Source organism: Aythya marila (genome assembly GCF_965140915.1).
Source record: "Aythya marila genome assembly, chromosome: 2".
NCBI lineage: Eukaryota > Metazoa > Chordata > Aves > Anseriformes > Anatidae > Aythya > Aythya marila.
The window spans coordinates 136,401,138-136,415,419 of record NC_139043.1 but is presented as its reverse complement, the minus strand read 5'-3'; the positions used below and the strand labels follow the sequence as shown (position 1 = coordinate 136,415,419).

Here is a 14,282-nt window from a genome sequence, read left to right as displayed (position 1 = left end):
AATAAATAACATGTAGCTGAGGCCGTAATGACAGACCTTGTGTCTCACCGGGAAGGCTATACTGTACCTCACATGAGATAACAGGTTTTTCATTGCAAACATTTAAATGTAGGACCAATTCATGGCTGAAGCACACAGTATGCATCTTATACGCAACTGCTCTGCTAGGTACTGCACATGCAGCATCAAGGCAATGATTTATCACTGAAAAATTACCAAAAGGAGTTGTTGCATTTTATATATATTAAAACACTTCAAAATTAGAAGCCCTTAGCACCTTTTAAAAGTTCATTGCACAGCATCAACCATGCTAGAACTGAGCACAATCAGTGGCATCTCTGGGTGCTCCGTACCTGCCTACTTCCAGGCAACCCCCCCGTCTTAGGAGCTGGTGCACGTACAGGAGAAGTCAAAGAGCAAGAAGCAGAAGCAGATTTTTAACTGAGGCCCACAGCAAAATCCTGCAGCAGAATATGCATGGTGAATACTACTGAACCTAGAGAAACCAAGTACCCCTGGCTCAGAGCATATTTTCCTTTTTCCTTTCAATACTTGTGCCAGATTAGAGGGTAACGTTACATAACATGACAGAATATATTCTATCATCAAATTGAAAAACAACAATTAAAAAGATTTGCCTTAGAATATCTTATTTACTATGCGCAGCTTTTAACATCTTAGCACTAATTACAAAATCTCTAAATAAACCAACATAAAATGAGGGCCATTATTAAAGCTCTTCCACTGAAAGCGATTTTAATCCCAGAAGATATGGGGAATAAGCAACCTTCCAGCTAATTAAAGTGTTGTTTTGATGTGCTCTGAATGGAGTACCCATCCATGCTTCTTTGGCCAGAAGGATGGCAGCTACAACTCAAATTTTTAAGGAAAAAAAAGAAACGTGAACCAATTCAACTACAGGACTATCTAAAAGGGACCTTGAAGACTTCCAACCCACACCTAAGTTAAACTTGTCAAAAGAGGAACAGAGAAAATAACAAGTAATAAAGCTATTCCCAAATATTCCTGTTTTCACATGAAAACCTACAAAGTATTACACAAAATAGTTTTTAATATCTACTTTTTTTTTTTTTTAAATCCACATAATTTTTAATATCTACTACATTTATTCCTATAGCATACTGTGCATTATGGAAACATTTGTATTTAACAACTGTATTACATTTTGTGGTTAAAAATATTAGGCTACATGTATGGCAAAGCTGGGAACTGGAGTTCCTGGAGTAGGAACTAATGAGTATTTATGGCTACCTTGCAATAACAAATGAAAACTTTACACTAGGTAACCACCTTGTGCACGTTACTTGCCAATTCATGTTTGTAATATAGGAAATTTTGCCTTCACTTAATTCCATCTGAAAGACAGTATATGGAAATTACTGCTGCAAGAAACAGAATCATGTTGTTACAAAGGATTCCAGTTATTCAAGTAATTATTAGACTCATACGCACTCATATAACTACATGGAGACAATGCTGACCACGGAGTAGCTACAAGACCAGTATCCTACCATATATTTCAATTAGATCAACATTTTAGTGTGCGACTTATGGATGGTTATCAAAGCCAAAATGTTCTTGTAGTTGCAAGGAAGGTCTGAATATTTGACTTTCACCTCCGCCTTCATTCTCAGATACTTAAGGATTTCAGTGATTTTTCAGATATGGAAGTTATGAGATGCATTCTTCTTTTGCAAAATTGTTCTAAACCTACTGAGAAATAGGATACATATTTTAAATTTCTCATTTTTTCATTTTCTTCTGAAGTAAGGAATCGATAGCTTGTAAACAATATTCTTACATTGTAAGTATATTGTTTAATGAGAAAAAGACAAAAGTAAAGAGAGACTTTTTAAAGGCATATACTCCATAGATGCAATTAGAAGAAAACTCATTTATAATGATGTGGGGTTTTTGAGCAAACACACTTTTTTTGGACATCTGAAATTTTTAATTAAGATTTAAGTTACTGTTGACTGGAAAAGTACTAATTTTTATTTCAAAAAATAAATATGGGACAGAAAAATAAACAGAATTTCTCTCTTTCCTGACCTGTCTTTGCTCTCACAGAGATCCCTTTGGCAAAGAGACAATTCCTCCCCATATTTACTAGGTAGCCTGTATTATTATAATCACTCCATAAGGTAGGCTTCTTCCTAAACCTTCTCCTTCCTTACTTACACCTTTACCAAAACGTAATTGTTTGGGCTGAAAAGAATGAAGGAAGCAAGAGGCATAACAAGAGCAGGTCGGAGGGGACAGAATAAAGGAGAATAAGCAGAGTGGGTTGTGCCCACTGAAGCACACATCCTTGCAGAGCCAGAACAGAGCTGACAATCAAAAGAAGTCTGCAGAACCACAAGTACAATTTATTTCCTGCACACTCATACTGTTGGAGAACAAAACAGTACAGGTACTAGTTGACTTACTGCAAGCCTGGTAGTGATTTTTAAATGTTTCAGCATTTTTTATATTAGAAAAGTTTCCTGTGGTGAAGGGGAGAGTGATTTGGTCTCAATTTAAGAAAGAATATCTTCAGCATTCCCACATTAAAAGCCTCATGTAAGAGTCCTGGAAAAGGCACCAATTATTTTTCACCAATTTGATATTTAACTTCCTTATTCTTGAGGTCTCCTTTTCACTTGTCACTCACTTGTCACCTTCCAATATATACATTGAAAGAAGAAGAGGTCCTATATATAAAAGCTCCCTTTTTCAGACAGTGCTTATTCTCTACTTCAACATGGATAAGGTAAACTAAACCTAAGCATTTGCAATTCTGCCATTTCCTAACATTTGAGGGCCTGACTTAACTAAACTCTGATTTTGATTATTATAATATTTTGTGTTTATACCTGCACATATAGATACACATTCCTGCTAATTACTGTTAAATAGTAATAAAAGTCATTTCTATACAACTTTTACAATGGATTTCATAGCCAGGAGGATGAAATGCTTTAAAGATATTACACGGAATAGGAATATCAAGTACCAGATACTGTAAGTGACTATTTTGACATGGCTGAAATGGCCCATTTCAAAACAAAAAGGCAAGCCTGGGAAAAGATTGTTGTATCCACTAAGCCAGGCCCCACTGAGATCCACACAGATACTACTTCTCTAGCCAAGATGAATCTTAATAAACACCCTCCAGCTATAGTATATAAGAAAAGTGTCTCAAGAAAAGGTCTTTTTGTTTGTAAGAAAAGGTCTCAAGTGTGCATGGATATTTTTCAACTTATATACATTTGTATTTCAAATATAAGATTAAACTGCCTCTTGACCTCAGAATACAGAAAGCTCATAAGGTAGATCTATTATACAAAGCATGTTGACAATGTGTAGAAATATGTTATCTCAAACACTACTTACAGGCATCACTTCTTTATCATAGCCACACAGAACATCATTTCATAGGAAGCTGTAGCTTCAAAAGGTGAAGATGTTCAACCTCATTAAAACTCATAAGGAATTTAAGATCATTCGGTGATAAAAGATACTATTAAATACAATTTGGATTAAACTCCATTCTTATTTACTGGATATTGCATGAAAGTAGTTTGACTGAATCAAATAAAACGGTGGAGATCAGCCACTTGGAGTTTGGGAGCTGGAGTAGGTTTTTTACTTTACTGAAAATCAAACCTCTATTTTTTTTCATCTAGACAGTAATAAAACTGGATAAGTAACAATATGTAAATCCCTGTAACGCATCGATTGCATTAGTCTCCTATCTGCCCTTAACAAACATTTATCTAAACACTTAAGGTAAAAAGTTTTGGATTGTTTTACATATTCTAATTATGACTGGAAAAAATACCTGAACAACACTTTTCAGACAAGTAAGACAACAAGAGTGGCCTCGAACATTGGCTAGTTTTAACTGTTTATAAAACTACTCATTTTTGGTCAAATTAGCAAACTGGTGTTCCAAGATGGGGCATGATTTTAAAGGACTAACTTAAATTTAATTCGGGAATATGATGAACATTTGACTTAGCTACTGCAAATGAAATGTAACCAGACTTTCTTCTGGGGTAAAGCACACGTTCATTTGTATTTCAGCACATCAACGTGCAAAGGTTCAGCTTCACATGAGAAGTTTTGCAAGTACTATGGCAAAATCTACAACCGTAAACTTAAAACGCATGAGCACAGAAGTCACAGAATCCAGTATTCTGAGTATCCAAGATCAGAAATAGCAAAGAGAGGAAAGCAAATAAAGCCCCATTCCCAAAATACAGAAGTACCTAAATCCAGGCTGCAGGGAAGCATCAGCCTCTGCTCAAGAATCGCAATAATGAATCCACTCCTTGAGCTGGCATCCGAGCAGTCAGTCACAAGGCACCTTCGTTTTTAATACAGGAAGCCTGGTGGTTAGAATGGTGTCTGGGAACACGGAAAACTAAGTCCCAAGTTTCTTTTCCGCCTTCTTCAAGTATTTCCCAAAAGTCCATATGAACCCCCTCTCGGTTAATCCAACGGGAATTTATCATCGCTGAGGCGGTTCTCTTTCCCATAAAACAATTAAATATTGAAAGAACTGTTTAATTCACTGAGTTAAACATTCATTGAGAATGGAAAAGTGATACTGATTTTATTCTCTTTTAGTCAGGTCAAAGATCTCAGATGGGAGATACTGAAATTCCAACTAAGAGATCAGACCTTGCCACAGAAAATATCCACTAACAAAGTACAGTAATGTAAACAATTGTGTGTTCACCTGAATATCCAACCATCAAAACTTGGGGGGGTTTTCTCGTCTGCATCTTTATCTCAGTACCTTCTGCATTTCCCTATTTCCCTACTTTCATTTCCAAGGCATTCTATCAATATTCATGTAATTCTTTTCAATGACCTTCTTTCCAAAAACAGTTCTCCATCTTCCTCCCATTTCTCCTTTTAACAGCAATCTATATTCTCCTTTTAGTTTAAGTTTCAAGTTTTAAACCCAAGGAGATGAGACTTTGAAATCTGGGTAGTTTGTCTGCTTTTTCTGTCCACCTTACTCTCCATTGCCACGACTGAAGACACTGGGTAACTTCAGCCAAATTGGAAAAAGGGGCATAAATAGTAAAATAGTTAAATTCCAACAAGCTGAGTGAAAATCATTATCACCAGAGGAGGAGAAAGACTGAAGTCAGTGTTCATGGAGTAAAGGCAGGTAGTGCTTAGCCAACACCCACTCACTTTGGCAGTAGATATTGGACAGTGAATAGCTACGTAATTGCCATGGTAAGTTCGACAGAAGAGTCTCAAGATAGGAAATGCTGCTTAAGCTATTGTTATCCTTTACCATATCACAAAGGAAATATGTGGGATACGTCTATAAGCTATCTGGATTGTGGTGCTTGTGGAACCCTCTGTCTCTGTTATATTTAACCCCTTCATTTCTCAGTTTCCACTGGATTTGCTGCTAAAAGTATCCCATGCACACAGGACTCACCACAGTTTGTTTCCTGTTCCACCAGCATTCCCACATTAAAAGCCTCAGGTAAGAGTTCTGGAAAAGGCACCAATTATTTGTTACCCAGTTTGATACTTAACTTCCTTATACTTGAGATCTTCTTTTCACTTGTCACTCACTTGTCACCTTCCAATATATATATTGAAAGAAGAGGTCCTATATACAAAAGCTCCCTTTTTCAAACAGTGCTTATTGTCTAATTCAACACGTATAAAGTAAACCAAACCTAAGCATTTGCCACCACGCTCAGAATGACTGCAAGGACACCAAGATCAGTCTACTTACATTCAGGAAAAAACACTGAGATAAACTCTCAGTTTACCTTTTGTACCTTTGCAGGAATCTGGATATTTTTAAATGTTATCACCACACGGCAGGGAAAAAGCATGCAAAAGTCTACTTTATAATTAAAGATAAAATTAACCTGGACACACCTAGATTCCCAATAAAGTCAGGGAGTGTAAGCCGTATTAGCCCAAAAGGCCAAGTCTTGACAGGAAAGCCTGTATCAGCCTTAAATTTCCTAAGCAGAAAAGTGCCAACTTTTCTAATTTACATGTTGAATTTCTGTTTCACCTTCCTACATCCCATTGTGGTCTAAGTAAAAGACACAATTAGTCATGATCCACCAGTCAGTATGGCTTTAAACCTTTCCAAAAGATGGTGAGTTAAACATGAGATTTTACCTACAAATTTATTACAGTTTGGCACGAATATACTTTGCAAACAGGAAGCTGAGATTTTACTTTATTTTGACCAACTGGGGCTTAATTAAAACCTAAATCTATGAAAGGAAAAAATGAAGACTTGTGAAACCTGAATGTTTAAATGAGTTGTTCGTTACAAACAGTTTCAGTGTTAAACAATCTACATTTCTGGAAACTCGGCTAACACAATGAGAAGCCTGATTTTGCTCCTTATGCAGATATTAGGAAATGTGCCATATGTTCGGTTGGGAAATCCTGCTGTTAGGCCCAGTGTGGACACATCCAGAACTGGCACAAACCACACAAATTGCGCATTTCAAGACGAGCGAAATAAACAAACAAACTGGACAAGGGAAATATGAAAATGATCATCAAAATCAGTTCTTTATTCGTGATGATGGACTCTACCACAACAGGTCTACTTCTTGAAATGAATCAATAGCCTCAGATTAAGGCACGCTTTCCATTATAATTATTTTGAAGTTATTTTTATTATTTTATTTTTTATTATACATATTTATTATTTTGTTATTTATTATATATTTTTATTATTTTATTATATATTATTTAATATTTAATATATATATATTATGTTTTGTTTTGTTTTTTTGTTTTTTTCTCATATCTCTGTTCTTCTCTCCCTTCTGAAGATCACACAATATATGCAACTTGCATGGTGACAGAATGCTTCTATTGCTGGAGCACATCCCGAAATAGGGAATAAAGCAGCATAAAAAGCCTCATTCTCCTCTTATCTAGGCCTATTGCTGTAACTCCACAATGTCAAGTAAAGTTATTTCCAATTTACACTGGAGAAAGAGCAAAACATGCAAGTCGTGAATGGTAAAATCCTCATGCCAGAGTGAAAGCTCTCGAGCGTTTTACCTTTTCAAGCCAATTGGAAACACAAGGCAGAGGGAAAGAGTTTGCAGTCAGCAGTTTTCCTCACACCCTGAACAGCATAAATTCAAAAAGTTCTATTGGAAATCTACTGAGTTCAATCACAAAGCTTTCTCAAAGGTGTAGGACTTAGGAATGACAGCTATCAATCATAATAATAAAAGTTGTAGATGCTTATGACATCAGGCATTTTTTAAAAAATAAATTATTACTTCTTTCTTCTTTTTCTTACTACAGTAATTCATCCCATGCTCAGAATCCTAGCAAATTCACTACGAATTGTCCCTAGGTGAATATGAACTAATATTACACATATTAGTCACCAAAGTTATGTGTATATATAAATAGAATATACAATTGCATATATATTCCAATAATATTCAGATCGTAAAATATAATGTACATTTTTTATTAGATAATATCAAAAAAGAAGTATTTGAGTTTCAGGATAGGTTTGAATGGGCATTTGAATCATGCTGTTCTAGTATTTGAATTCTAGTATTTTCATATTAATTTCAAATTTTCATATAATCACATTGATTCAAAGTAAAACAGATTTTACTCCTGCTTTCCAACAACAACCTCAAACTCAACACTATATTATTTTATATTTTTAAGTCACAAGATACAATTTCAATATTACTTTGTATTTCAGTATCTAAATATTATAAAGTATGTGACATGTTCATAGAAACAATCCTGAAAACTAAGGTTTAAGTATGTTGTTGCCTACCTCAGGTCCACAACAAAACCCTAGGGCCTCATTTTATTCACTCAGACACTTAAGCACTCTGATTTATTCCACTTAAATACAGATTCCTAAGGTGCCTAGTTTAGGAGCCCAGCCATCTTTTTCTTCCTAAATAATCAATTGACAGGAAGAGGGGGATGTAAAACTTCACGTTACTAAAAATTCTTTGAGTGCCCCCAAAATAGGTTTAATAAAGTGCTCTTACACTTGTCTAAGTACCTTATTCAGGAGGTATGAATATAACCTACCACGTTTCTATGGCTGCATTTCTATTGCTGAATCTGATCAATTCCTGCTTTGGCTGTGTTCTGACACCATGTCAGAAAAGAAATGCAGGTGTGCACATACTCTCCTTTTTTCCTACCCAGCTCACTGCCCCAGTATATAATCCATGCTTTTCATAGATCTGCCAGTTTTCCAGCAAAACTCATATTGATCATAGATCTCCCATATATATACATATGCCCTGAAATATAGGGATGCATGTTATTTAATTCATTGTTCTGACTCAGGGAATAATTAACTCTATCTATCTTTCTGCTGGGGCAGAAATTGCATTTGGCAAATCAAAAAAAAAACCTACCTATTCTTCTAATAAATGTAGAAACAACTTTTTCAACCTTAATGATTCTAGCTTGTACCAAAATAATTCATACATACTGCCAATTTTATTTCCTGTCTGCAGGACTGGAAGGCTTCCTATAGGAGAAATACATCTGCTTTTCTCCATAGAAAATGCCTGTAAATTCTGACGCATAAAATGAACCTATAATCAGGTCCCCGCTTTATTCAGTGTCTGACAGCTTACTGAAATAGATACACATGTTAAGCTTTTAGCATTTGTGCTTATTCAAATGCATGGTATAAAATGGAGAATCATAAAATCACATAATGGGTTGGGTTGGAAGGGACTTTAAAGCTCATCCAAACCCCCTGCCCTGGGCAGGGACACCTCCCACCAGCCCAGGTTGCCCAAAGCCCCATCCAGCCTGGCCTTGAGCACCTCCAGGGATGGGGCATCCACAGCTTCTCTCTGGGCAAGTATTTTTAAATTTTAAAAGTATTAAACAAGTATTATGAAGATGGAAGAATCAGGTAATCAGAGTTAGAAAAGGTCTAGCTGAGACTTCATTTCCTTGACTAAAGGAGTAGCTGCCTTACCTGGCAGGGAACAGTAGGCCGTGATACTTTGGTTGAATAAGCAGAGGAATAAATGTAAAACGCATTCATACGGCAGGCAATATATGCAGTAGATGCCGCACCTTGCAGAATGCATGGTTTGGAGTAGTGTATTTCAACCAATTTAACCTTCACCTGACTCACAATCAATTGCTATTTCTTTGCACCTCATTACAGTACATGAATCCTGCTTTATGCCTCATTTGCAGTTCTGGATGGCTCACCAACGAGATGCGTCTCAGTAGGCAAAGAGGTGCTGGCCTAGAACAGAGATGTGATTGATTTTTGAAACAATGCCTATACATTGATATCTTCATCTGCTCCAAAAAAAAAACCTGTTCGTCATTTTCATAAGAAGTCAGAATTTTTCACCACTCAGAAAAAACAAAGGTGATTTAAAATACAGCTAAGAAGCATCATGCATGATTAGTAATGTAAAATATTACAAACAGAAGCCAAACTGCGTGCACTAGGAGTTTTCAGACATGTTTCCTTTTCTCTTCGTATCAGGATGACTGATTCAAGGTGAGAGCTGATGTCCACAGTGCTCACAGACAGTTACTACTTACATGTATATCCCCTATACTCTAAGTTAGAGTGATTTACAAGAGGACGTGATTAGCACAAAGCAGAGAGCAAAAATTAAATCCTACAACAGCACGCTGATGATTCCCAACAAGGTAAAGGCACATAGCACAGTAACGAGTTCAGTATACACACTCAGGTAAAGAGAAGGAAAGCCAGCAGGAATAATATTTTCTTTGTGAAATAAGAAGCGATCATACTCTTTGGATGAGATCTATACACAAGCACTTACTTGACTGACCAAGGTGATCATAAAGCTCCTTACAATGAAAACAAAGTAACAACTACATTGAAGCCCATGGTGTGGTCATGTTGTGGAAATGTATATACTTTGTGTATATCTCATTTCATGTGATTTGGAGTTTAATTATTTTTATAAATTCCCTTTAGTCACCTGGCCAGTATCTTACAGAATTTATTGCAGTACCTCTACTTTCAGATGACTGATTTGGACCCTTAAAGGCCTCCAAACTTGTGTTGTGTGTCAAAGCGTCCAGGTGATCTGTGATGGAAACAAATATGCGCATACTAGAAAATAGGTCATTCTACAAACGACAAAGATTAGCCTTTTTGTTTTATGAAGCAGGAGCTAAGAGAACACGTGTATACACTAAATTGCTCATTAATTTCTGCTGTAATTCAATGCACTGGCTAAAAGTTGGAGCCTTCCATATCTTGGGAACCAGTCGAAAGAGACTAATTTATCTTCCTTTCATGTCATTGTAGGATTTATGCTGTCCTGGGTTGCTCCTATCTTCAGCTGGCTGGAATACCAGAAGAATATTTTCCTAATGAGGACACACCTCTGGAATTCATTTCCTTTGACAGTGTCATACAGCCTGCATTTTATAAGCATTAAGGAATCGTGTAAATATTTTAATTTGGAGAGACTTCAGTTTAATGCTGGACTTTTATGTTAGTGGAGTAATGGCAACGCTGGCCATTGCGTTAAAATCTTTGGGGACGGGTGTAAACTAATTTAGTAATTGATTGTTTTCATAAATGTTAGACTTCATGATACTTAGTGATCACCATGGTATAGATTTCCAAATAAATTTAATTTTCATAGAGGAACAAATGCTTCCAAGAGAAGAAGCCCTATGCCACAAAGAGCATGAAATGTAAAATGCTTGTCTTGAGGGAAATCTCTTGGTTTACTCAGCTTCACCAAGATTAACTCTGAAAATAACTAACAGCTTCTGTGAAGAACTACAAATGTGACACAGGATATGCTTGTCTCTCTCACAAATATCCGTAGGTATTTGAAGGAGTAAGAAGTACCTAAGAACAAATGGTCCTGATATACGCCAGTGCATCAGTCACTACTGCAAAGTATCCAAAACTTTTTGGAGGAGAAAACGCAGAGACACTGCTAATACTGGCCTTAATATCCAAAACTTCAGAGTTTGTTTTAAGAGGCTCATCTAGCAAACAGTTTTCCTTTTACCCATTAACTAACATATCTTCCCCTCTTCATTCTCACTATGATTCTGAGTATCTACAATTGATGTTCTCATTTAGAGAAGAATCTCTGCATAAAAAAAAAAAAAAAAAATCAAAGCAACCAACCTGCTGAGTAATAACTGAATTATTTTTCTTTCAACTTTCCTTTATTCAAAGATCCAACTTCTTGCTTCCAATCTACATACATATTTTCTAAATGAAAATAAATTCTCCAGCCATCATATTTACTTGAGCTGTAAGACATGGGAAGCACCCAAAATACGTATTGTTTTTAGGAAGTCTAAAACTCAAGTTAAATTGGTTTTGTTTCAAGAGATCTTTCTCAGCCTATTTCCTGCTAAGGAATGTTACAGGACGATGAATCATTACACATCCATTTCAGAAAGAAAATCCAATTATCTCAGCATCATGAGGAGGTGAAATGGATGAACTAACTGTTGAGTTGTTGACTTGTTAAAATTCAAGAGGTGAGATTGTTAAATTAATTGTGATTCCTCTTCTAGCTTGGAGTATTCCTCACAGTTGTAACTGGAGCATAAAGATCCAACTGAGGAAGGCCCATTTTTGTCAGCCCAGGACCTGATGTCACAGTCAACAAGGTTTAATTAAAATTAATCCACCTCTGGAAGAAAAATTGGTTTTGTGCACTGATTTGGTACGTTAGAATCCAATGACCCTCTGAGGCTTTGGACTTTATTTGGCACTACAAAAAAAATCAGATGCTTTCCAGTTTAATCTCCTCTGCCACAGTGGTAGTTTTCTGTTTGTTTGTTTTACTGAGCATCGTGGAAGTCTATCATTTAAAGCTCAGCCAAAGATTTTCAGAAAGTCATTACAGAATAAAACAACCTGCAGCTAAAATGCAATGCTTTCTGTCAAGACATAACCATGAGGACTGTTGGCCTTGCCGTTTTCCTTTTGCCAAAGAAAATGGGTTTCTGCACAAAGTTCACGCTTTATCTTACTGCAACCTGCATAATAAAAACTTATTTGGCAGATATACTACATCTGGGGACTCATTCAGGCATGTAGAATCAGCTGAGAAAACACTGAACCAGACATTGGGAGAACTATCTGGAGCAACTTAAACCTGCTGTTATTCTCTGAACATGATGCACTTCCTGAGGTCCCCAGTCCGTCTCCCAGGAGCCCAGCGCTGCAGAATCGGGCACGTTCTGCTGTCGCTTTCCGAAAAGCCAGGGCATGGCTGCAGGGCACAACGCTGCACAGTGCAGAGATGTCAGAGCAAGGTCCGAACCTTAAGTTGGACATGCACAACCCACTGCGTATCATACCCAGATATTACCTTGGATTTTGTAACTCCACTTTACAGTTAAAGGTTACTGACCTCGTATAATTTGTATTTTCATCTTAACGTGAAATGATACCGTACTGCACTAGTTTGCTGGTTTATTCCTTTAAAAGGGAACAGTTCCTTCTGGTTAGTAGGCAACACAGAGGGGCCTGTTCTCACTCAAAGGCACAAAATTAAGATTTGTCAGAGCCTGGGAGAGAAGCACTCACATTACTACAAATCTGGAAGGAGACTTACGAACGGTTGAAGCATTGTTGGAAATCAAGAGAGAGGTGAGCTAGAGCAAGGGGAAAGAAAGACAACCAGGCTAGAGAATAAAAGGTCTGTCTTTAAGTGAAGGAATACCATGAGTATATTTTTGAAAACATTTCTAATGTCTCACCAGAGTTTGGTCAAGAACTCAGATCAGTGAAAAATAGATGATGGTGCACAAAAAAAAGAAAATTAGCAAATAATATCAAAAAAGACACTCCAGAGTGGACAAAGGGACAAACACGGATTTGGCTTCAACAAGGGGCAGAAAGAGAAGCAAAATAATTATGCCAAGGACAAGGCAGAAAACAAAACAGTACCTTTTAATAGCATAATATTTAATCATGAAAATATGGCCATCCCAGTCACATTATGTTACATTCACTTTTCATTTATTTTTTTCCTCAAATATGACTTAATAAAATAGGTTTACATTTACTAGAACTATTAATCTTGCCGTTTGGTTGTCATTTATCTTGTACATTGCATTACAGAGCTGATTGCTTTATTATTTGTGTCTTCCAGAGGCACAAAGGAAGAGCCAAGGAATTAGTGCCAGTACTACTTATTCATTCTCATTTTTTATTTTCAGCCCACATAGCCATGGTGAAACGCAGAAACACAAAAGACCATTCACTGAATCGCCTCCTGTAGGTTCCAGAACCACTTTGCTGCCAGAGACTGCAAACTTGAGTTTGCAGAGTCCGTTATTAAATGTTAGCCCATGCACCCAGCTGCACTCCGCAGACGCCTCTTATTCACCTTTACACACCAATTTTTTAAATATGGAATTCAAACAAAATCTGTTATTTACACTGCAAGAGAAATTAGACTCCAAAGGAAAAAGCACAGCACAACTAAGGATTATGTACACATGGTGAGCCCTAAAATTCATGTTTCTGCAAGGTCAACAAAACAGTGATTTGAGAAAATATGTTCAACCCAGAAAGGTACCGGTCTCGTTAATTAAAAATAAAAGCAAAAATACTTCTATCCTCATTTTTTTTTTTCTGATATTACTTTCTTTCAGGGTCAATTTAGCTAAAACCCAAACTGCACTTCATTCCATAAACGTTAGCTGATGCTAGTGTTTAATACAAGCGTTCAATACTCTGATACAGCTGAGATCTCTGTTTATAAATTTAGATTATGAATGGTCTTTTAGCACAGCTAAAGATGTAGCTGTGACATACAGAAGTGTAACACTGCAGTGGAAGGCCAAATTTCATTTCAAAGATACCGAGTATCAGCAGTGACTATCAGGACTTCTCTAAGCTCATTCTTCTACGAGTGAAGGAAAATCAAATAGTGCTGGTTGCACTGAAATGCAACAAATATAAACAACAACAAAAAATATTATGTGTTTAATTAAAACACTCTATAATGTTCGAAAAGAAAAGCAGCAGTTTGGGATTGTGTATCAAGGTAGGCTAGTTCTGCAACAGTAAGGGCATTTTCCTCTTTCTTTCCTCTCTTCCCAAACAGATTGGCTTTCTCTGAGGGAAGGACACCAAATTGTATCTACTATTGCTAAGAGGGCCATGAGGGTTTTTGCGACTCGGTACATATTCTACCACTACAGAAAGAAGGCTAGCTTAAAAATAATAATAATAATTAAAAAAAAATATATATATATAT

The 14,282-nt window shown here is 36.5% G+C and overlaps 1 protein-coding gene across 16 annotated transcripts in view; it reads right to left on the bottom strand.

The window, feature by feature from the left end:
• RIMS2 (regulating synaptic membrane exocytosis 2) overlaps window positions 1-14,282 on the bottom strand; it is a gene marked incomplete at its 5' end in the record, with an annotated part of 447,679 nt that overhangs the window by 310,722 nt on the left and 122,675 nt on the right. The gene's annotated exons all lie outside the window — the stretch shown is intronic.